This window comes from Rattus norvegicus, chromosome 9 (assembly GCF_036323735.1).
Source record: "Rattus norvegicus strain BN/NHsdMcwi chromosome 9, GRCr8, whole genome shotgun sequence".
Lineage (NCBI taxonomy): Eukaryota > Metazoa > Chordata > Mammalia > Rodentia > Muridae > Rattus > Rattus norvegicus.
In genome coordinates, this window is record NC_086027.1 from 116977513 (window position 1) to 116991275 (window position 13763).

Consider the following 13763-nt stretch of genomic DNA (forward strand, 5'->3'; position numbering starts at 1 on the left):
CCTTTTTCTCCCTGGACTTGCTGCTTACTTCCTGTCTGAAATCTCTTACTCGAGCCTTCCCAGGTGTGTGCTTTGGTCATGTTGCTTATGATGGGATATCTCTTCTGTATGTGGCAAATAATATTGTGCCACGTGTGTGCGTGTGTATGTGTGTGTGTGTGTGTGTGTGTGTGTGTGTGTGTGTGTGTGTGTGAGAGAGAGAGAGAGAGAGAGAGAGAGAGAGAGAAAGAAAGAGAGAGTGTGAGTATTGCTCTACAGCAGTAGCTACCCTGGAATTGACTTTAAAATCATGGCAACCCAGTGCTTCTGTTTATCTATTTTCTTTACAGGAATCGTCCATGTAGGGGTTTCTGTGTTGACTACTATAAACAAGCACACTAAGACAGGTATCTCTCCAGACCCTCAATTTCAATTCTTTTGAACATTAAAGAGAACTGCCACTGGATCACCGAGTGGTTATGTTTTAAATACACTTACATTTTCAATGAACAATGCATACAAGTTCCAATCTCTCTTGTCCTTTCCAACCAATTGGTCTCTCCCAGCCCCTCCTGCTTTGTGGCCGTTGCCTCTACCTACCATAGCTTACTGTGCAAGCATTTCAGTAGAAGTTTCTAGGTTTCAGTGAAGCCCGGAGTTCTAAGATAGCTAGATCAGACAGATTTTTTTTTAAATTGCAATTGCTACTTGGCTAAGGAAATAGCTTTTTACTTTAAAATATTCCCAGGACACTCCTCCTCCTCCTGCCTTTGAATTGCTTGTTTCTCTCTTTAATTCTGTGAGATTGCTCTACATGTTTTTCAGGCATATTGTTAAATGAGTATATTTCTCAATAATTATTATATTTAGTAGTATCGATTAAGTTTCATCATTATAGAAATCTCTCTCTAAATGGATACATTTTGCTTTGAATGCTTGTACCTAGCTACTGCTACCATTTATGGTGTATACTTTTAAAGATCTTATTTACAAACTATTTGTTTATAAGTTTGATTGTCTTTGAATTTATAGCATGTCTTTTGCATGCAACATTTTTGAAAAGCTCCCCTAATTTCGTTTTGATTATATTATTTAATCCATCATAATTCAAGTACTTACTAATGAAATTATATTTTTGCCTGTTACTTGCTTTGTGTGTTATTTTATATTTTATTTTGTTCCCATAGTTCTTGATAATTGCCTTCATTTAATGAGTGGTTGTTTATTTAATCATTTCAATCCCCCTTGGTAATGAGAAGGCAGTTGCAATAAACACACTATCTTCTAGTGCTGTGACTCCAGTATCTTTTGAACTCAGCAGCTGATAGGCGTTACACATAACTTCCTCAGACTCCAACACTCCAGCTATAAATATATGACAAGCCCAGCAAGGCATATCAATAAATAGTAATAATCAAGCTGGGCTTTTGTGAACTTAAAGATAGAAACGGCAGATTATCAATCAGAACTTTTAAAAACTCAAAATAACATGTAAGCATTTACCTTCAACTTGGATTCGCTTTTGGTTTGTTTTGTGTTTTTGAGACAGGTCTCCCTGTGTGGCCCTGGTTTGCCTGGGATGTGGCATGTTGACTAAGCTGTCATCAAACTCGCAGAGATCCACCTGCCTCTGCCTGTCTCTCCACAGATGGAATGAAAGGTGTGCATCACTGCACCCAAGCACACTTTTTAATTATTTTCATTTGAAATCCTACTGTTAGAGATTTGCTTCACATGGTCTCTGTGTCTTTGTGTCTCTTCTGTCTGTGTTTTCAACTAAGCCTCTGTATTCACATAGACCAGACAAGAACCCTACCACTAGTCTGTGAGCCCCACCGCCAGCCTGCCCTCTTTTACCTCTGTTTTTCTCCTGAAACATTTTGCAACATTTATTGTGGTGTCTTGATGGTCATAGGGTAGGGAAGGAAGACGACTTTCTTCTCTTCTCCTCCCATGGCTGCAACAGGCAGCTTCCAGCTTTTTAGAAGTGTAAGCTGAGCCCAGCACAATGGTAGAAAATAACTAGAGGTCTGGTAGTGTTCTTGTCTGGGTTGCACAAGGCTAAGGTGCACAAACATCAGCACAACGTAGATTATACATGTAGGTGCGAGCCTGATGTCCCAGCACATGAGGGATAGATCTAGAAAGGTGAGAAGTTCAAGTATAGCTTTGAATACTTGGAGAGTTTGGGGAAGAGACCCTGTTTCAAAACTTGAAAGAAAAAGAAAACAACTATCAGTAGGTATTACTTTCTCTACGGAGTTGAATTTCTGTTTTATGACAACAAGAAACATAAACTTGAATTTAGTTAGACACCCAGTGACCATTCATCTTGATCAAAGTCAGCTACTTCAGGTACCATATTTCTTTGGAAATAGCAAAATTTTATGGCATATGACTCCTTTCCTTCTGAAGAGTCTACCTAAGTCAATTATGAACTCTTTAATGGAATCCAAGTTAGAACACTGATTTATCATCATGAGATTTCCAGTAAAGACCTAAGATCCGGACTGACCAAAGTGCAGGTAGTGTTGAAAGGGAACTGTGAATCAATATGTTACCAAAACAGAGCAGAAAAGCAAAGGCATTCTAAGGAGACCACTTACAGGAAAAGAAATGAAAGCAAACACTTAGAGAATTGTTTGTCTGAAGTGTTTTTCCTTTAAGTTTTAGTGTTAAATATGCATGGACTCAGTGACTCTAGATAGTCATCCCATAACTACTCCTTGCCTCTGAGGGGGCCTTTTCTCTCTGAAAGTTTGAAAGAGTCAAATGCCATCGACAAGCCTTTCTTCTTTAATCAGCAAGGGACATTGAGATTATCTTATCAACTGTATTGGAATGAATAAATCATGGGCAAGTTGAGCATGTAAGTATAAGCAATCATTCTATGACCCACCATCCACATGGTTTATAAACATCTCTGGGAAGGAGAGGAGAGGAGAGAGGGGATGGGAAGGTGGAGAGATAGAGATAGAGAGAGAGACAGACAGAGACAGAGAGAGAGACAGAGAGAGATAGAAACTGACAGAGACAGAAAAAGAAACAGAGAGACAGACAGAAAAACAGAGACAAGTTATATAGGCTTCTATATTTCCCACTGTTTGAAAGTTGACAGTGACCTTGATGTATAGTCTGCCACCTGTCCTGCGTCCTGCAAAACCGTCTTCCCGTGAAATGATTTATAAGCATATCTCAGTGTTTTAGGCCAGTGTCAATGTAAGCGGAAATGTTTGTGTCCCTTCAGCCCCTCATTTTCTAATTAGACCCTGGCTAACACTCTTAGACAGGAGTGTCACTGTTTTTGCTTTTGTGCTGTCCAGCCTAATTAATGAATAGACTCTTTCATAAGTAGATTAATGAAAGTTGTCTCATTACCAAAGTTATTTCAGGCATGGCTCTATTGCACCTCATTAGAAAAGCGTGAATGGAGATGACTTTCAATTAGAAGACAAAGTCCTGAATCTCCATAGTTTTGTTAGAATAGTTTTGTTTTTCTTGTGTTGCCAGAAAGGAATGTTGGCTTTCCTTCCTTTCCCATGCTCTTGTTTGGGATAAAAGCTATTCCAAATAAAATCGGAGATTTGCAATCAGAAGTGGCCATCAGCCTGAACTCTGGGATAAGATAGATGCTCAGTGAAATTATTGAAGGTCTCTGCTTTACTTTTTCCTGTGTAGAATTATAGACAATACCTTGGTGCCTCTTCTGCCTCGCAGAGTGGAAAGGCTGTGAGTGGAGCCACTACTGGTGCTTATCTTCCTTTTCCGTGCATACACACCCCTTTCCTGGCTCTTACTGTACATCCTTTCTTCTATAATATTCCTTCTTAGCTTTGCTATTTGAATCAGTAATGCATCCTTGACTTTCTCAACCACAGTGAGCTGCATCGGAGACTGTACTTCCTGGTCATAATCACATCTTGATCTTATGACCATGAGTGTCTCCGGTAAGAACTGTTGTCTGTCATTATTTCAACTTCTGCCCATAACTTCTCATTAGAAAAAAAACCTATTGATTAGATATTTTAGTTAGATAATTAAATATTAATTAGATAACTTAAAACGTTAGTTAATATTGATTTTTAGTTCTGCAAGAACTTCATATGTTCTATTTTGATTGCACTCACCCCATTTCCCATCTCCTTTCCTACATGCCCAACTTTGTACCCTCTGTTTATGTTTTAAATCTGTAAAGTCCGGTTTGTGCTTCCTGCATACTTCTGATTGTGTGCACATTCACTAGAGTGTGGTTGACCTACTAGGGGCCACACCCATCAAGAGAACTGACTCAATATCTCCCAGTAGCTATCAGTTACCCATAGTTCCCATCTAGGTGTGGTTTTTACAGCCTAGAGGTTGGGTCTGGCTTGTGGCTGTGTAGATCTTGTGCATTCTGCTCTAACCCTTGAGTTCATACGTGCACCTGCTCTTCTGTTACGTTCTGAAAACTCTTTTGCCCTGTAGTCATCGATTGCCTCTTGCTCTTATGATCTTCCTGGCCCTTTGTCTGCAATGATGCCTGGGTCTTCATTTGGGAAGGGGTGTAATATAAACATCCCATTGAGGGCTGACATTTCTGTACGATGTTATGCTCTGCACTTTAACCAGTTATGGGTCTTCATGTTAATTTCTACACACTGCAAAAAGAACCTTACCAGATGAGAGTTGAGAGATCCACTGATCTGAGGTATAGCAGCAAGTCACGAGCGCTCATTTTAATACTGAGTCCATTTTGCAGAATAGTAGTAGTAGTTTCTTTTCTGAGTCTTCTGAGCCTTATGACTTGTCTAGCCACTGACTCTTGGTCTTGATAATAGGGTCATGGTCTTGATAATAGTGTCAGATGTGGGTTTCATCTATCAGAGAAGCCTTAAACACGGTAACAGATCCATAAGTTAGCCCATGTCAGGCCCATCGGTAGTGGTCACGAATTGCTGGAAAGGTTATTATAGATTACAGGACTCACAACCAGGTAAGACTGAGCCTTACTCTTCTTAGCGGATCATTTAAAATTCTCTCACTTTCTGTACTGATTAATGAAGAGCTAGTCCTTTCTCAAAGCTCCTCACTCAAGAGACAGAGATTTTGAACATGCCAAGAAAGGCGGGTTCTATTAGAAGAGATTAAGCAAATGGCTAGTCAGTCATCAAGATGGGTATTGTTCTGGAGTCAAACCATCTACTTTGTGGCATCTGCTATCCTAGCATAATTGGTCTTCCTTGTGGGAGCTTTGTAATATGATTACTTTGGATATGTCTAATTGTGTTTCTTTTAATTTCCTTTGTTTTGATTAATTCCTCTTATCTCTATCATAACATAAACCAAATGTCATAAAGGCATAGCAAATATCATGAATACTGCCACAAGACTTTCTGAGGGATAGGTGTTCCCTCAGTTCCCATGATCTATAGCTAAGGTATCATCCCCTTGATTTCTTTAAGTTATAGGTTTGCAAAAGTATCATGTTCCATGGGCCTAAGATAATCAATCTAACAAACCACTTAAAAAAGAGAGATTCCTAGGATTCAAAAGCACAAGAAGGAATTGGTGTTCTGCCTTGGGGATGGGGTGTGGTGGAGGAGGTGCATGGCAAAAGAAAGCTAGCAAAAGTCAGTAGTGAAAAGAAGACATTTGCTCTCCGACCTCATTGACACTTATTTCTGCCTCTAATACTATAAAATTTTATGAGCATCCTATTTTAGTAGAGATTAGCAACGTTGGGTATCTTCTTGTCGACTTGTTATCCATTTGTATGTCTTTTTCAGAGAACCATCTCTTCAAGTTGCCTTAAGACAATCCAAATTATATAGATTATTTGCCGTTATTCTGAAGGAATTCCTTATATACTTTGGATCTTATACACTTGGTATGCTTCTGTCTGTGCTGCTCCATGGTCGCCTTTTCCCTGTTTATTTCCTGTGCACATGGTTTTTCATTTGCACATTTCATTTGGTCTTGTCTACTCTTGCTTTCGGTGCCTGTGTTTTGGGGTCTTGTTCTCAGGGAGTCATTGCTAAGACCAATGGCTGCAACTTGTTTCCCCATTCTGTTTTCTTCTAGAAGTTTTATACTTCCATGTCTTATGTGCACTTGTTCTGTCCAATTGTTGACTTTTTGGATATTCTGTAAGATAAGGTCAAATTTCATTTTCGTCCCAGCACCATTTGTTGAAAAATTGCTATTCTTTCCCTTGTGTGTAGTCTTAGAAGCTTTGCTGAAAATCAATTTATTCTATCTACATGGGCTTATTTCTGGGTTCTCCAGGGGAAATCACTGAACTCAGATCATTAACCCCACCATACCATATGTATACTATTCATAGCCCCTGCATGAATATAATGCTTATTTTTAAACTCCCTGTATTTTAAATGACATTAGCCATTTTCACTTAAAATGTATTGCTTCTTTGTGACTTTTTCTTTTTATTAAGGCAGTATCAGGTTTCTTTTTCTCATCTTCTCTTCTCTTCTCTTCTCTTCTCTTCTCTTCTTTTCTTTCCTTTTCTTTTCTTCCCCAGTTGCCTGTGTTTGAAATACAACAATAAAGAAAGATGGAAAAACCATGTAGACCAAGGGAAGTTTTGAAGAGCCAATAAAATGGTTTGGATAAGGGTCTATGCACCAGCCATTTATTGAAACATTTTAAACAATTTACCCTGTTTCTCTCATCAGTTTATTGAAACATTTTATTCTGTTTTCCCATCACCATAGCAACTAACAGCTCTACACACATTTAAAAGTCTTATCAGAAGAGATAATGGGAGGAAAGTGATCTGCAATTACTTATAATTAAAAGGAAGATGTTTTTATCTAGCAGAATTACTGTGAGTGTGTGTTTGTGAGTATGTGTGTGTTTGTGAGTATGTGTGTGTATGTGTATGTATGTGCGTGTATGTGTGTATGTGTATGTGTGTGTCATTAAATAAATTACTAAATTGTATTATTCATGAATGCTAAACAATGTGGGTGACTACAGCCTTACCATTATAAAATTTTAAGGCGAGGGTAAACTGCTCTTTTCTAATGAACAAGTAAAGTAAACCTTCAAGCATTTGCATTTCAGCAAGCAAAGACCACACAGGGACGTGCACTGACCTCTCATCTATGCCCTTCACAGTAAGTGGCATGTGGCCTCTGTAGTTCTAATCAGCAGTGTTCTCTTTGGGCAAATCATTAAATTTATTAATTTATTTCTAGAATATTCGCACCCTTTTATCACTTATGTGCGTATCTTGGTGAAATGTTATTGTCTGGTTCTCCTTATGAGCTATATAGTACTTAGTCACTATACAGGTCACAATGTCAGGGCCCCTGAGGCAAATGTAATGCCAGCTACAGGTCCTGAACCCAATGCCTCCCTTGGAAGAGCGTCTTGAATTAAGAATTTGAAGTGCTGCAAAGCATTGTTCATGTTCTTGCAAACAGAATGAAATTCTCAGAGTTCGGAGACTCTTATGAAAGAGATGGGAGAAGGATTGAAGGCTCTGAAGGGGATAGGAACTCCATAGAAAGACCAAAAACATCAACTAACTTGGACCCTTGGGAGCTCTCAGAGATTGGACCACCAATCAAAAAGCGTACATGGGCTGGACCAGAGCCCCTGGCACATATGTAGCAGATGTGCAGTCCAATCGCCCCGTTGATTCCTCAATAACTGGAGCAGGTTAGTTCATCCCTAAAGCTGGTGCCTGTCTATGGGATCTGTTCCTCAACAGGGCTGCCTTGTCTGGCTTCAGTGGGAGAGGTTGTGCCTAACCCTGCAGAGACTTGATGTGTCATAGTGGGGAGATACCCAGGGTAGGCCCCACCCTCCAGAGGAGGAGGAGGGTGGCTGGGAGGAGGGACTCAGTGAAGTGAGAAAGGGAGAGGGGCCAGTGACTTGGATATAAAAAAATAGCTGAATGGCTGGATAGATAGATAGATAAATAGATTTCCTAAAGTTTTTAAATATAGACCAGATGAAGTGCCCTGGCTCTAACATTGTGGCTTCTTAAAAATATTATCTTATGAATATTCATTAAAGTGCTCTCAGACTTCATAAAGACAAATGGCTATACTTAAATATCCACATAAAAGATAGCAGCCATTTCTAATGACTGCCACACAAGTCACCACACTGAAGTAGGCTTAAACCTGGATTCAGAAATAATGGTGGGCATGTCGTTAAAACCTTTGTTTCACTCTTAAAGCCTCAACACTAAATTAATAAACTAAAAAAAAAATCAGTTTTATCAGAGTGGGAGATATGCTCAAGTGGTTTAATCTGGATAGAGAAGCTGAATCAAACTCTCCTACTGCTGTCCATTCCTAAAGCAGTGTCCCCTTGCACTTGTTATGGGCTGGACACTGGAATACAGATAGCAATGAAGGCATCATCTAGGCTTGATTCTCAAACAATGATTGTAAGTGAATATCTGGAGTTATGATCAATGATCAGAAATTCTAAAGTAGCATAAAGCATTGTGTCTTAATGAACGTCTTAAGACTTATCCCAGAGATTAGACAAGGATGCCCCACTGGAGACAAGATGGCGTGAAAGAAAGAGGGCTCTAAATATCTTAGCATTTATTCTTTGAAAATCCCATGCATGTATACAGTGTGCCTTGATCATGTCTGCCCTTCCATCACATCCTCTGCAGAATCTCCTTATCACATCTCCCTCCCAATTTCATGTCTTTTATTTTGATTACTCTTAATCCACTGAGTCAGGTTAGTTCAGTCCATAAGCACATGGGCACAAAATTATCTTCTACGGCATGGACGACCTACGAATGGCCACAGTCCTGAAGGAACATGAGTCTCCTTTCCCAAGCAGGCATGGGCTGCAGATAGCTCCTCAGCTTTGAGTGAGACCTTGTGATTCTCCCCGCACTATAGAGGAGATTTTAACTGTCTTGACCTTATGCAAGTCTTGTGAGGTAATCACAGCCTCTATGATACATTAGGGCAATAACTGTGTCGTTTCCAGAGGACAGCATTCCCTTTCATCTCATGGCTGTGAACATTCTTTCTTCCCTGTTCTCTGTATGTCAGGGCATGTGGCATAGATGCCCTATGGCTGAGCACCCTTACTTATTGACTCTCGGCACTCTGAATAATATTTCATGTAGTCCTAGCACTCAGGAGGCAGACAGTTGTATGTTCTAAACAAGCTGGGTTACACAGCAAGACTCTGTTTCAAAAGAGCCCTGAATGAATGAGTGAATGAAAGAATAAATGAATGAAAAGAAGGAATATTCTGGGGATCGACTCGTGGGAAGTAATCACGTGATCATCGTAAACATATATTTTTTGATTGAAGTCCACACACCTGTTTTTTGTGTTTTAGTTTTACAAATAAAGTCATACTCAGAAATACCCACTTATGCCTGTCAACTGTTAACAGATTAATGAGCCACCAGCTGTGACTGTCTTGTGTACAGACTCATTGGTATTCTCTTCCTTGGGAGTGACAGTAGGCTTGGCTGGGTAGGTCTGGGCAACTCAGGTGGGAGGAAGCCAAATTAGATTTAATTGACTTGTCATTTTTGACCCTTAGCACATTAACCAAATTTGAAAGACTCATCTTCAAGAAACAGTCATCAAAGGTGATTTCTTTGATACTTGTAAAAGTAGCCTAAATTAAACAAGAATGTTGGGGCATTGAGGTAATAATAACTACCTTCATTTACATTTATTACATTTTGTCACTCTTCACACATCATCTATGTCTTAATATCATGTTATTGAATTACTTTAGTGTAAATATTGTAGTGGAGGTCATTTATTCATGCCCTAAAAGGGAAACTAAGAAATGGGGTTGTCAAATGCATTGTCTATGTTCAAGGAATAAAATATATGGCTGAGTTGAGACAATTAACTGCAGATTCCACTGGTTTGTGAAGAGAGTAAATTCAGGAGCTCCAGGGATATACACAAGGTGGACAGAGACATTGTTTAAAAAAGCTATATTAACAGAGGAAGGTGGGAGGATTGTACACAATTTTTGCCTCTCTTCCAATCTGAGGAGTGCCTTTAGCAATACTAGCAATCATAATCAAAATGATAATAATCGCACAAGCTTGTGTCATTATAGTGTCAGTTTCCCGAACATGCCACTTGTGGTAGTATTCTGTCTATAATAGAAAGGAGAAATGGCAATTTTACCAAAATTAAACATGCACTATCAATGAAGTCAACTTCTGGTTTGTAGAAAAGTGTCCTAGAACTCGCAATTTCTATAGGGGTCCTTATGTTTATTGTGTATTTCATTTTAGGCTCCCTTGCAGCTTTTTGTTGAAACTGATTAGAGTTCTAACAGAAAATTCAATTCTGTAGATTGGTTTTGCTAATTACATGTAGACCTCATCAGGAAGGAAACGAAGCTTAGCTTCAGGAAGCATAGCTTTTTATGACAAATAAGGACCTTGCTTGATTACCTTTAATTTTACAACGTCCATAAGAAACCATGACAATGGTTCACGGTTGGAAATCTTCATGCTATATGTCTTAAAGTGTTTACAGATATGTGAATTTACTTACTGTCTAGTTTAGCAAAGTTAATCGAGTCTATATCTGGACTAGAATATGCTATCTTGCCATATTCCAGGTGTGGTAGAGAGTACAGCCTCTTAAAGTCTTACAGAATACCAGCCATTCCTGAAGGATAATATGGGTTTTTTTAACTATAGAATAAAACAAGTTTGTGCCAGCCATTAAAAATTGGAAAGACGTGTCACATGTCACCCAGTGTTAATAATGTGTTAAGAAGTGAATGTATGTTTGTTTTTTTTCGGGGCTGGGGACCGAACCCAGGGCCTTGCGCTTCCTAGGTAAGCGCTCTACCACTGAGCTAAATCCCCAGCCCCAAGAAGTGAATGTATAATTAATTTATTCCTCATTCTAAGTGAGGTTTGAGCATCTTGGCTTGGACTTCCTTCTTGTTTAGCTTCTTTGGGTATATCACATGCTTACCCCATGCTTTATGGGTAATATCCATTTATCAGTGAGTACATACCATGAATATCCTTTTAGATCTGAGTGAACCTCACTCAGAATGATATTTTCTAATACTATCCATTTGCCTGCAAAAATTCATGATGTCCTTGTTTTTAATAGCTGAATGATATTCCGTTGTGTAAATGAACCACATTTTTTTTTGTATCCATTCTTTGGTTGAGAGACATATAGTTTCTTTCTAGTTTCTGGCTATTAAAAACTGCTATAAACATAGTGGAGCACATGTCCTTGTAGTTTGGTGGAGCATCTCTTGGGTACATGCCCAGGAGCAGTATAGCTGGGTCTTCAGGTAGAACTATTTCCAATTTTCTGAGAAACTACTGGATTGATTTCTAGAGTTGTTTTTACAAGTTTGCATTCCTACCAGCAATGGAGGAGTGTTCCCCTTTCTCCCCATACCCACCAGCAATGGAGGAGTGTTCCCCTTTCTCCCCATACCCACCAGCAATGGAGGAGTGTTCCCCTTTCTCCCCATACCCACCAGCATGGGCTGTCACTTGAGTTTTTGATCTTATCCATTCTAATGGATGTAAAATGGAATCTCAGCATTGTTTTGATTTCCATCTCCCTGATGACTAAGGATCATGGACATTTCTTTTAAGTACTTCTAGATCATTAGAGAATCCTCTGTTGAGAATTCTTTGCTTAGCCGTGTACCCCATTTTAATATTGGGTTATTTGGTTGATTTCTTGAGTCCTTCATATATTTTGGATTTTAGCCCTCTTGATTAGTCAAGATCGTTTCCCATCTGTAGGCTGCTGTTTTGTCCTATTGACAGTGTCTTTTATTTTACAGAAGCTTTTCAGCTTTATGTAAAAGTCCCATTTATTAATGTTGATCTTAGAGCCCGAGCCATTGGTGTTCTATTCAGTCAGCTGTCTCAATGCATTCAAGGCATATGAAGGAAGGGAACTGAGTGAGTGGGATAGGGGAGGGGGAAAGGAATGGAGTATGTGTGGGTGGGTTTGGGATTGGCCCTAGTGAGAGAAAGGAGAGAGGGAGGGCCAGAGGGCCAGGAGAGTGAATAGGGATCAGTGGCTAGCAGGGGTGGGGGAATGGGAGCATCTTTAAGATACGATATAGACCAGGGATAGGAGAGGCTCCCAGGAGTCATTGCAGTTACTTTAGTTGAGGCTCACAGCAGTGGGGATATGGAACCTAAAGAGTCCACCTCCTGTAGCCAAGCAGAAACCCCACCAAAGGGACAAGGATACGAACTCATCCACATAACTTTGAACTCAAAATTTGTCCTGTCTATAAGAAATGAAGGGACAAAGATAGAGCAGAGATTGAGAGACTGGCCAGCCAATAACTGACCCAACTTGAGACCCATCCCTGGGGCAAGCACCAATCCCTGATAGTGCTTGGTGAAGCCTCTCAGAGGACAGTTACGTTAGGCCCCTGTCTGCAAGCATAGCAGAAATTCATTAATAGCCTCACTTGAATGCCTTAAATATACCAAACGTTTAACTTAAAACTAACACTAAGGATTTAATTGTGTCTCTTCTAATCATTCCACAGACCATTAATATAGCTATTTTATAAATCTAATAGAGCCCAAGTCTAGTCATGGATAGATTTAGTTAGATGTAACGAACTTTAACATAAATATAATTAGTATCATATGAAAGTTGGGTGTTCTCTGGAAATTTTACTATTCAGAAGAGGTTCGCAATTTAACACCTTCTGTACTAATATGCTAGCAGTTACAGTTGTAGGAGGCCCATCATTTTCATTATTTTCTCTCATATCATTCTTCAGATTGGGAGTACAGAGCCCATTTGGTGTCCCTGTTGAACTGTGAGTAGGTTATGCATTTGATGACTGCAAAAACTTGACTTTTGTGGACTTTTGGATTTTTTTTAATCCAGTAAACACTGAGAATAATAGATCCCATTGGTCTGTATATTACAGGGTTTATTTCATTTCAACAGAGGGTAGATGCCATTGTTTCGTAGATTGGGGATGATTTTTATCCTAAGAGCAGGGAGTCCAATTATGCTTATTTGAGCACCATTACTAACCTAACGGACATTTGCACCATCCTGCCCTTAGTATAATCACATGCTGATGGATACCGCGAGCCTGCCATCCATTGTTCCTGGAGAAATTATATTTCATCTATGATATTAAGAAAGATGTAAAGATAATTTTGCAAGTCTGATGGATTCCCAGAATGGCTTTTTCCTTGGTGCTGGCTTTTTACAAAAAGGAGACTATGTAAGGGCATGCAAAAATGAAGAATCAGTCTCCTAAAGTATCCTATGGTGTCAATTTATGAGAATTACTAAGTACCCATGGTAATTTATATTTAATGACATGAATGAGAATCTGGTTCAGTGCTATTCAATCAAATTCATATTTAAATTCAAATTTTCTTCCCCTTGTTGTGAGTCAGTGGAATTGCGTCAAGATTCTCTAGAGAGACAGCCTCATGGAACTGAATATATTTTTGTGTACTGGGATTAGGCAGGATTCTCTATAGTAACAGAGTCAAGAGAAGGGATGTTGCTGTAAAATTATAAAAAAATACATTTTCGAGCCTCCCCCTACTGGTTTCTGGGAGATAGCCAGTCACCTCAGCCAAAGCTGCTTGAGGCCTGGATAGTCTTCCCATCCTGATCCATGGGCCCAATGCAGAAAAGGGGTGTAAAATAAAAAAGCCACAAATCCCTGAGCAGGAAAACCCACCAATCGTTGAGCCCCCTAAACTCAGGACTTGAAACCCAGTAATCCTGACCCTGGAAATCTCTGCCCTGAGAATCTCCTCCCCTAAGAAATCCTGG